Genomic DNA, 10,647 nt, shown 5'->3' on the forward strand with positions numbered 1-10,647 from the left:
TTTCTTAAAATGTGTGAGTTGGTTATAATTTACTTAAATTTGAAAATAGAGGAGTATATCTAACACTTGGAGTTAAAAGAAGGTAATTTGCTTTAATTTGTGATGTGAATAGGAAATGTAACAGTTATTAATAAAAGAGGGAATAAAAATTTGGTGAAATTTATGTTTCTTGTAGGGAAAGTCTACTAGCTTATTGTCTTGAACTCCTATTGACATCTTTGAATATCGGGGTCATATATATTGAAATTCATGGTTTTTAGTTGTTTACATAGTTCAAAAAGAACCATGTATGTGTACATTCCTCATTTTAACTAATATTAGTAGCTTTATTTATTGGAGAAATGATATTTAAGGATTCTTTAAGAACATTAATTACAGTTAACAAATAAAAACTTAAAATTTTGAAATTAAAAAAAACATGGTTTTAAGTTGGATTTAAAATTTTTTGAGTTAATTATTTTCAGCAATCATCTTGTATATTTTCATTATTCATCTACAACATTTTCAATACATTATTTTTATTTAGGAAAAATGTTACCTCATGTATTATTATTTTTTAATAAATGAGGGTATATTTGGTACACTCTTTTTTTTAAGTTTAAAGGTAGCGTTTCCTTTTGTTTTATATTTTAAAATATCTTATAAACTTAAGAGAACATTGGATTTTGTTTTCCAAAAAAAATTTTATTTTTTAAAAATAAAAAAATTCTCTGGATAAATGTTTATATTTAAATATTTTCAAAACTATTCTCATTTGATTTTTTTTAAAATAAAAAAAATGGAAATTGTTCTCGCTTTATGAATGAACTGATAATTTCATCATAATTTTACATGCATTGCTATTTATGAATTTAGGGAGATCATTACTTGTCAATTTCATGAAAGTTACTTATAAATTTATAAAAAATGAACTATGAATGGGATATTTAGAAATGAGAGAGAACTCATAAATCATAGATATAACAATTAAGATTATTTGTATCCATTTATAGTAATCGTTATGTAGATTCATAAATAATTAACATTATTTTTAAAATTTACAGCTAACTCAAACTTGATATCATATTTGCTTATCGTTTTACTATCCTTGGGTTAGAGCATGTTAGTTTGGTAGCAGCCTGGGTCTCTTGATGTCAACAGGTAGCATTTAATAATAATGTCTTAAATTATGCAGGCATTTACTCTTAAAATATATATATATATATATATATACAGTATTCATTTTGTTTTCTTGTTTTGTCACTTTTTTTTCCTTTTATTTGTGATTGGCTCTTTTTTTGGAAAAATAAATAAATTTACAACTAATTGTTTTAAATTGCAAGTGACAATACATAAATTCACAATACTGTCTGTTTATTTAAAACCAACTTTTCATAAATTCAATTTTTGAAAATTCATAATTAAGTGCTTATCCTTAAATTCACAAATGAAGTGTGCATAAATTTATGAGATTATCTACATCCATTTACAATTGACATTTTTTTTAATTCAAAGGTAATATTTTTTTTTAAAATTCACAACTAATTAACTTCTCTAAATTCACAAGTAACTTTTTATTAGTTATTTTAGTAATTATTTCTTTAAATTATAATTAAAATTTTAGTATTCTCTTGACAGCTCAATAATGTTAAGTTTAATAGTAGTGAATTTCATGCAGTGGATGAGAAGTGGGAGAATATTGACTGTTCATTCTATCTAATGGTTGGGAAGAAGGAGGTGCACAAAAAGTCTTATTATCTAAAAAGCATATAAACATTTTTTCTATAATAAAAAATTACTTCTCAACTTAAATTCTGAAAAACTCACTCCCTTTGAATCACAATATATGTTATTAATAATCAATTTATATTTATGAAAAATACTAGTTGAAATCTTATTTTCCTAAAAATGTCTACATCTTTACACTTATGTCATTGAGTTTGTCTAGTATATGTACATGATCTTTAAATATAGAGCATTTAAAGACAAGAAAAAAAAAAAAAAAGCAAGGCAAAAAATATAAAATTTATCTAATACCTTATATTTTGGACCAAAGTGTGCTTTTATATGGAGCATTTAAAGACAAGGAATAAAAAAAAAAGCAATTGTATAAATGAAAAAAAAATTACCCAACCCCTATATTTTGGACCAATGAATATTTTTAGAAAGTAACTTATATTATGACTTAGAAAGAATACTCGTTAGAAGATGCAGAGGGTGGATTATATCTAATAAATTTTTTTACTTTTTATTTTAACAAAAAAAAACTAACTTCACAATTTAAATTCTAAAGAACTATTATTTTTGCCAACAAAATTTTAAAAAACTATGAAGAATTAAGTTTTAAAGAGCATAAAAAAATTGTGTGTTTTGCATAAGATAAAGCTTTTTGTGCATCCTTCTCTTCTCAACCATTAGATAGAATGAACGGTTAGAACCTTTCAATTTCCATCCAAACCACGAAATTCATATTTCTCTTTTGGCGGTCCTTTTTTTTTGGGGGGGGGGGGGTTGATGAGGCTAGCATAACAGTGGAAAATAATACAAAGTAGACACACCAAAAAGTCTAAGCATGAGGGATAATAGCCACGAGTTTGTCCTGCGAAATTGAAGATCTACAACCATGAGGAGCCTGGTGAAAGAACAGAGAAAGGTGACTATTAGGACCATCCTGTGCAATGTTAGCTAAGTGGTCTGCAAATTTATTACCTTCACCAGGAACGTGGTTTAGTGCCAAATATAATATAATGGTCAGCATTATCATCATCATGGCCAATAAATATGTGCCCTGTGTTGTCACATCCTGGAATTGCCCAGTTAATTATATTCGTGCGCGAAGGAAAGTGGATTATGTTTGAATTCCAAAATATAATACTTTTATTTTATAAAATATATTTTTAACCATTTAACTTTAATATTAATAATTTTAAATGATTATTTTTTATCAATCATTATTTTAAAATATTTAAAATTATTTTTTTTCTTTTAGATATTTTGTAAATTTAATTATTGTACCTACAATGTCTTATTGACTCACATGGTAATACAATTAATCTTATTATCTGTAGATATTATAAAATCTCACAAGATAAAATAATCAAATAGCTTAATTTATTTACCAACTTTTAAGCATCAATATACATATTTTAAAAAAAAAATCTTAATTGTCATACTTATAAAGCCTTATTAACTTACATGGTAATATAATAATTCTAAATCTACATATCTATAGAGATTCAAACCCTCACACCATAAAAGGATTAAATAATATTTTTTTAATTTAATTAATTTATTATATATGCATAATTTGCGCATGTGTGTGTGTGTGTGTTTTTTTAATCGTTATATACTTGCAGAGTTTTATTGACTCACACGATAATATAATTATCCTAAAAGTTTATAGAGATTTAAAAATCTCACATGATCAAAAATTTAATGATTATTATTCAAATACATTAATTTAATTAATTATTTTTTAATATTTATTATATCATTATTTACAAGATCCATTCAATTGTTTACTATATAAATTAATAATCGCGATAGCCACGAAAACTTATTATCTCACATAATAAGGTGATTAACATGAATATCTATAAAGATTCTTCAAATCTCACCTGATACTGTTTAAATGTTTTTAATTGATTCAAATTATATAGAAAGAGAGAGTTAATTTAGGTAATGAGCTGTTGGAACCCATGTTTGATATATATATATATATATATATAATTTTGATCTTTATATCTGCAAAATTTTATTGATTTACAAGATATAAGATCATTTTAAATGTCTACAGAAGCTCTTAAAATCTCACATGGTAAAATCTAAAAATTAATATTTATATTTACCATCTGACCATCAAAAGGTACACATGTTCGAGGATCATTCATTTAAACATAAATTCACTGAAGGAATAAATAGGAAGTAGAACATTTTTCTTTTGACTCGACCATGTGATCTTAAATATTTGGCTTGCTGCTTCCATGGTATTCTTTTTTTTTTTTTTGTTGGTCAAAGATTCAATGATATTCAAAAAGAAGAAAAGTAAATAAAGGAAGCAGCCACATTCTATCGTTAAAACAAAATCATATAAAATTATAAATCATGTAAGTAGCCATTGGGCAATTCTCCAATAGTACTAATTAATTTTTTTTAAAAAAAATGATTAACACCAAATCAAAGTCTCATCCGTATCAGTAAGATAACACCAACAAACATGCTTGGTCCACACTTTCTTTCCTGCTAAAATGCATCTAAAATCCAACTTACAATCACAAGAAATCCCTCCTATCTTGAGACGCACATATGGTGAGAATATGCTCAAAGCCAAATCAAACAAATTGGGACAGTAAACAGAACTTCAGTTTAGAGTTTTTAAAGAAATTCAGAACGCATAATATTACAAGTTTGGAAAAGGAGATGATTGCAGCAACTCCACCTATTGTAGTGAACAAAAACATTTTTTCTTTGAATAGGAGGCCAAGGAAAAACCATCCTATGTGATATGATATCTCATACTAGCATACAAAAAATTTATACAATCAAGAGGTGGAGTATCAAAAATTATAAATGCTAGGACTTTCAATAGGAGCTTGGTGAGCTAACCAATCCATACATTTATTTTCTTCCCTAAAAAAGTGATCAAAAATGATCGCCCAATCTCTCATAATAAGATATCTGATTTTATTGATAGCTATAGTAAAAGGGTGATTTGTAGAAAACTCATTGCGATTAATGTAAGAGCTTCTGTAGAGTATAAGTAGACATTAACCTTATCAAATTTTTCCAAACTTGTAATATTTATACATGTTTCCAAACTTACAAATGATGCCGTATTTTCAAGATACCTATAAGCTCTATTACTGTACTTGAATGATATCTAAGATATTTGGAGAAGTCTTTAATTCAATCGTCTTTTCCATCTCAGATGATGCCGTCACAGGAAGTTGCACTTGATTATTGGCAAACTATCTATACCAAATTTGACCCATCTGTCTTCAACTTGGAAAATTTCTGCAGTTAGCATGCAACTAATGTTTGATTCCCAAGTGCCTGAAAGCCTAAATATGATAGAGATATACTTTTAACCATTAAAGGGCACAAGATCGTGCAAGATTTTATAGGTAACCAATCAGTAACCCCATACTAACTCATGCCAACCATATAAGAATTTAAAAAAATAGGGGAACAAATATTTTTCAAACCGTAGCCTTTATCTAAAATTTTCATGTGATAACCTTAAAAATATATACATATATAATAAATAATAATGATAATAATAAATATATAATAACTTTTTTAAAAAATATTTTATTTATGTTTGGAATAATAATGGCAATATGAAATATTGGTAGAGTGGAATGAAGGTCTCAGGTTCGAATCTCCTCATGCAACAAAATGGGATTTTGTTTTTTTTTTAGCTTCTCTGAAATTACTTGAATACCCCTCCCTCATTAGATTTATTTTCCTCTTTCTTCTCTCTCCTATTTGAGTCGGTTACAGAGTGCAAGAGAGAGCTAGAGAGATCGGGAATTCTGAAGCAACTCGTCTCCTCGTCCCTCTATATCTCCATTCCTTTTCTCGATCTCAAGGGTCGCTAGTGAGTGTAAAGAAGTGTCTCAGCTTTGAAACTTCTAAGAGGTTCACTTTCATATCTCCTAACTCTGTCTCTCTTTCTCAGTTTGCTGTTCTGTTTCTGTCGTACATGTTCAAGTTGTTGCTGGAGTGAGACCAAGCCATCAGAGCTGGAAAGTTCTTCTCGTGAGTCCTTCCTTTCCCAGCTCAACCGTGAGCATTGTTATCTGCTTCACTCATTCGTGCTCCCTGTTTCAGTTGCCTCTCCATTTTTTGCTCTATCTCTGTGTCATTGTGTTCGGGCTGTGGGGGATAAACCAAGTTGCCAAAGCTGTTGTTGGTGCTGTCGAGAGCTAGGTCTACTACTGCTGACGTGGTTTTTCTCCTTGCTTGCTTGCCATAATATGTTCTTCCTCTCCCCTGTTCAGTTGTAAGTTTTGCTTTTCTCTTTCCTATATGTGTGTTGCCGGTTGCTTGAAGTAAGGGAGCTTCAAGACTTGCTTTCTCTTGCTTAGTATATGTGTGTTTTGATTATTGAAGTTGCAAAAATTTGGCTCTCTATTACCGTGACTATACGTGCATGTGGAGGAAGGAGAATTTTAATTTAAATGGTAATTGTGGATGTATGAGGAAGGAGATGATGTTGTAGCTTGGAGTTCTATTTGAAAATAATTAGATTCACCGGTTCAAAAATCATTTTTCGCCACAGTTAAAACGTATTTTTGATGATGGAAGATGCAGTGTAGTAGAAAATCATGTGGTAGTAAATAGACATTTTTTACCATAGCTCAAAACAAACTGTGGTGAAATATAATATTTTTCGTCACAGGTTTGAGACCACCTATGGCGAAAAACACAGTGGCAAAAAATATAGGTCCGAGACCAACTGTGACGAAAAATTATTCTAAAGCTCATTTATGGCCACAATCTATCGCCATAAATGGCTTTTTACCACAGTTAGTGTAACAACTGTGGCCGTAAATACAATATTTTTTTTACTCGTACACTTATATCTATATACATTCCCTTACTTACAAAACTTGCATTAATTAAGAAACAGCAGCTCCAAAGACCAATACAAATATGTCTGGTACATAAACTAAACTTACATTTCCAATACAAAATATCTAAAAAGTTTCTACTCTAATCCTGTTAATTCTAAGAAAAAACTAGACCGCAAATTGCGTATATATCTCAACTCTTGCTTAGAATATTGCTCTAAACTTTGGAAGTGCTACAAATTCAATAACAATATATGTATCAATAATAACTCAAGTATATGGAAAACTTTATAATTATAAATCATTATTTATAAATTATTACTTGATCAAATGAGTGAACAATACCTTGAGTGATGATTTCATACATAAAAATCATCACATAATAATCGCATTCTACACTTCCTGGTTGTTGAAGACACTATAAAGAAAATAAAAATAATTAAATTCATTAAACCAATATTATAATCTTCATTCTAATTAAGGAATAAATTTGAAATACTTACTTGCATTGGTACAAATTTGATTTTATTTTTTTTCTTGTCAACCATTCCCGCTAATTTCCAATATGTCGCTAAAGATCTATTTATCAAATATACACACTTAGAAAATATTAAATATATATTATTAATGACACAATGGAATTATTTAAAAACTTACGATTCAATCAAAGACTTCATGTCGTCGCTTATTTTCCTTTTCAGTAAACAAAACCAGTATATAGTATTTTCATATGGGCAAATGACAGGAAGCATCCAATGATGACTACAATATATTAATTTATATTAATATCACATTATTAAGTAAATATTTTTATAAATTGAATGATGAATTTAAAATTTGATACCTCTCAATAATTGGTAAAAACCAGCATGTCTTCTTTTGCTTACACATCGTCTTTTCAATATAAAAAGCTCTTTGATTCACTTTGCCAATGGAGGTTAAAAGTGGAGATAAGAACCCATAATTCTCATCAACACCGAGTTCAGTGCATATCTTGTGAAGGTACCTTTGATAATTAGACATATGTTAGTAATAAAATAAAAATATCAAATATTAATTTAGAAATAAAAAAGAATACTTACATGATAAAAACTTGAATTATTGACAAGTCCAACCACTCAAAAATAATAAGGTCATAAATATCTTTTCTGGAAACTCTGAAAGTAATAGGCTTCCCAAAAATCTTTTCGATCATGTTAATTTCATCAGAAAATTCATTCATGTCAACCACTACTGAAGCCAATCATTTCAAATCATCTTGCATCGGTTGGGGATTGGAACCCAAAGATTCTTTTGATTGTAAGAGTTCCTATAATTAACATATAATAAAAATTAGAAATACCTATGTTATTAATTAAAAAATAAAAAATTATAACATTTTCATACCTCTTCAGTAACTTGTCGAACTAGCTTTTTTAACCAAATAATGAAATTATGTTGAGCTTGTCCTATTATTTCCACCTCCTCAGTAGGAAATAGTACAGGAGCATTAGCATCCACAACCTCTTCAACCATCACCTTTACCTGGTTATATTGTATCTGTTGATGGTGGACTGTAGTTGCATGGTTATACACCTTTTCATATGCAACTACTCTTTTGCCATGATCCTTCACATAAAGTATGCATGGCATTCCTTGATCTGATAAACTAAGATCACACACTGGCTCTGTAGCACCACCATAATTCGATGTTTGTTGTGGTTGCATTTGCAAATTACTAATCATTGATTGCATTTCCATCATCATGCTTGACTTGCATTCCGCTATCATCATTTGCACTTGCTGGATTGGTATAAGATTAGAAGGTGGAGGTCCAAAATATTATCTTATACCCATACCTTTAAGAACCCCCTTAACACGATCGGATTGCTCTTTACTCCCTAAGGCCGTGGTCAATATGTCCTTTCTACCAGTAGACACAAAGGTCCCCTCGGATGTTGCTTCTGTAAGAGCATCCTGGAACATGCAAGCAAGTAGAAATTAGTGTAAATAATAAATTTCAATTATATGATTAAGATATTGACTGTAAAAATACTTACAACAGCTACTTCTCTAGCCTTCGGGGAAATAAACTCTTCCTTTTTATTCATCCGTCCTCTCTTCCATGCTTGAGCATGATTAACAGGAGATGGAGGAGAAACTTCTTTAATATTATCAACTCCTGCCGCTTGTCTTTTAGCTTCCCACTTCTCTTGATTCATTATATCATAAATATATGCGTACCCTCCTCGAGACATAATATGGTTGTATAGATTTTTCTTTCAACGCTCTTAACCCTTTTGACTTTTTTCCTATTAACAAATAATGAAAAGAATTTGTTAAAAATAAAGCTTCACTAACATTAAATAAATTGTCATATTCTTCCTTTACTTACCAAAAACTTGGGATCGTGTCTACTGTGAACAAATTTTATCCACGTGTCATAATCAATAAATGGATATTTCTCCCAAGGTTTTTTTATGTTGGCATCATTGTCACTATCATCATTTTCGTTGCCATTTTTAGGAAAGACATATTTTCTGGTAAGCTTGGATTAAAAGTCCCTCCATCAGTCCCTAGCATACTTTAACCACTTGTCTTTTAAAAATGGAGTTTCCTTGATGTCATAAGTAATCTACAAAATAAACATATCAATAATGAATTTAATAACAACATATATTTAAAAAAATAGATATAACGTATAGCAATAGGAAATACCAGTATAGATTCCCAAACATCGTTTCTGTCACTTTCATTGACATCATCCCACTCTTCCTCCAAGATGCTGATTTTTTGACGTGCCACCAAACCCACAAAACTTTTAAATATGTTTCCTTGTTTCTTATCAATTGGTTGGCCATTATCATCAAAATCAAGATGAATTTTTCTATAAATTTGAGCCAACTTAGTAAGTTGTGTGGCCCCTCTTTTACCTCTTTTAGAATTTTTTTTTCAATTACTGGATTCTCCATAATTTTTCTAAAACAAATAAGATAAATAAAGTCAGTGGCAAGAAATATAATAAATTTAAATTAATGTAAAAATGAAAGTATAAAAAAAATCAAATAAATCAAAAAAGTCCTATTGTATTCTATTACCATTATAAAAATATTTTAGTTCTCCCATAAACCTTCGTCATGATCAGTTCTAACATCATATATGTCATCTTCATCTTCCACATCCAATAGGGGCGGGGTTGGCATAAAAGGAGGAATCTCTTCAATATCAAAACTCGTTTCATCATTCTCACCATGACTAAGGAGACTTTTTCCTAATAAAACCACAGATAACCTCTTATCAGTTGGATCAATGACATAAAAAACTTGTTTTGCATGAGTTGCCATTATAAAAGGCTCATCCATATATTTTGCCTTATTAAGATCCACTAAAGTAAAACCCAACTTGTTTTCTTGAACACCATTCTTAATATCAACCCATCTACACTTGAAAATAGGTACCTTAAATTTAAAGTAGTCAGCTTCCCATATCTCTTCAATGACCCCAAAATATGATGAGGATGTTAATATTGGATTTTTATCTTTTGCACTAGAAAAATGAGTTGCTTCAGCTATTACCATTACCCCACTATTTTGGATGGTGCTATTGTCATCCTATATTTTTGTGTAGAATGAATATCTGTTAATGTCATATGCACTCCAAGTAGTAACATCAAAGCTAGGCCCACTAGCTAACCATCTTATTGCTTCTGAAACATTAGACTTCTTACGATCCTCCTTTACCTTCGCCTTAAACCAGAGTAAAAAATGTCTATTGTGCTCACTTAACAACCACTTATCAGCCTTTTTAGGATACTGATCTCGTAATTCCTTTTTGTACGCATCTAAATAATCTTGCATATCATTGGTGTTGTTCAAGATGTACAAGTGTGCTTGTTGCATTTCTTCATGAGTCATGCGCTTTACTTTCATGCCTCGTGTCCCTTGCCCTTCAACTCTCACTCCCTCATGGCAAGATTCGGGAACACCAATAGATTTGACTTCAGATAGGTATTCAGTACAAAACTCGATAACCTCCTCAGTAACATATCTTTCAACAATAGAGGCTTCTGAATGATGGGGATTCTTCACATAGCCTTTAAGAATTTTCATGTACC

The sequence above is a fragment of the Prosopis cineraria genome, unplaced genomic scaffold (assembly GCF_029017545.1).
Source record: "Prosopis cineraria cultivar Desert tree isolate PC_DT_omini unplaced genomic scaffold, ASM2901754v1 PC11, whole genome shotgun sequence".
In the NCBI taxonomy this organism is placed as follows: Eukaryota; Viridiplantae; Streptophyta; class Magnoliopsida; order Fabales; family Fabaceae; genus Prosopis; species Prosopis cineraria.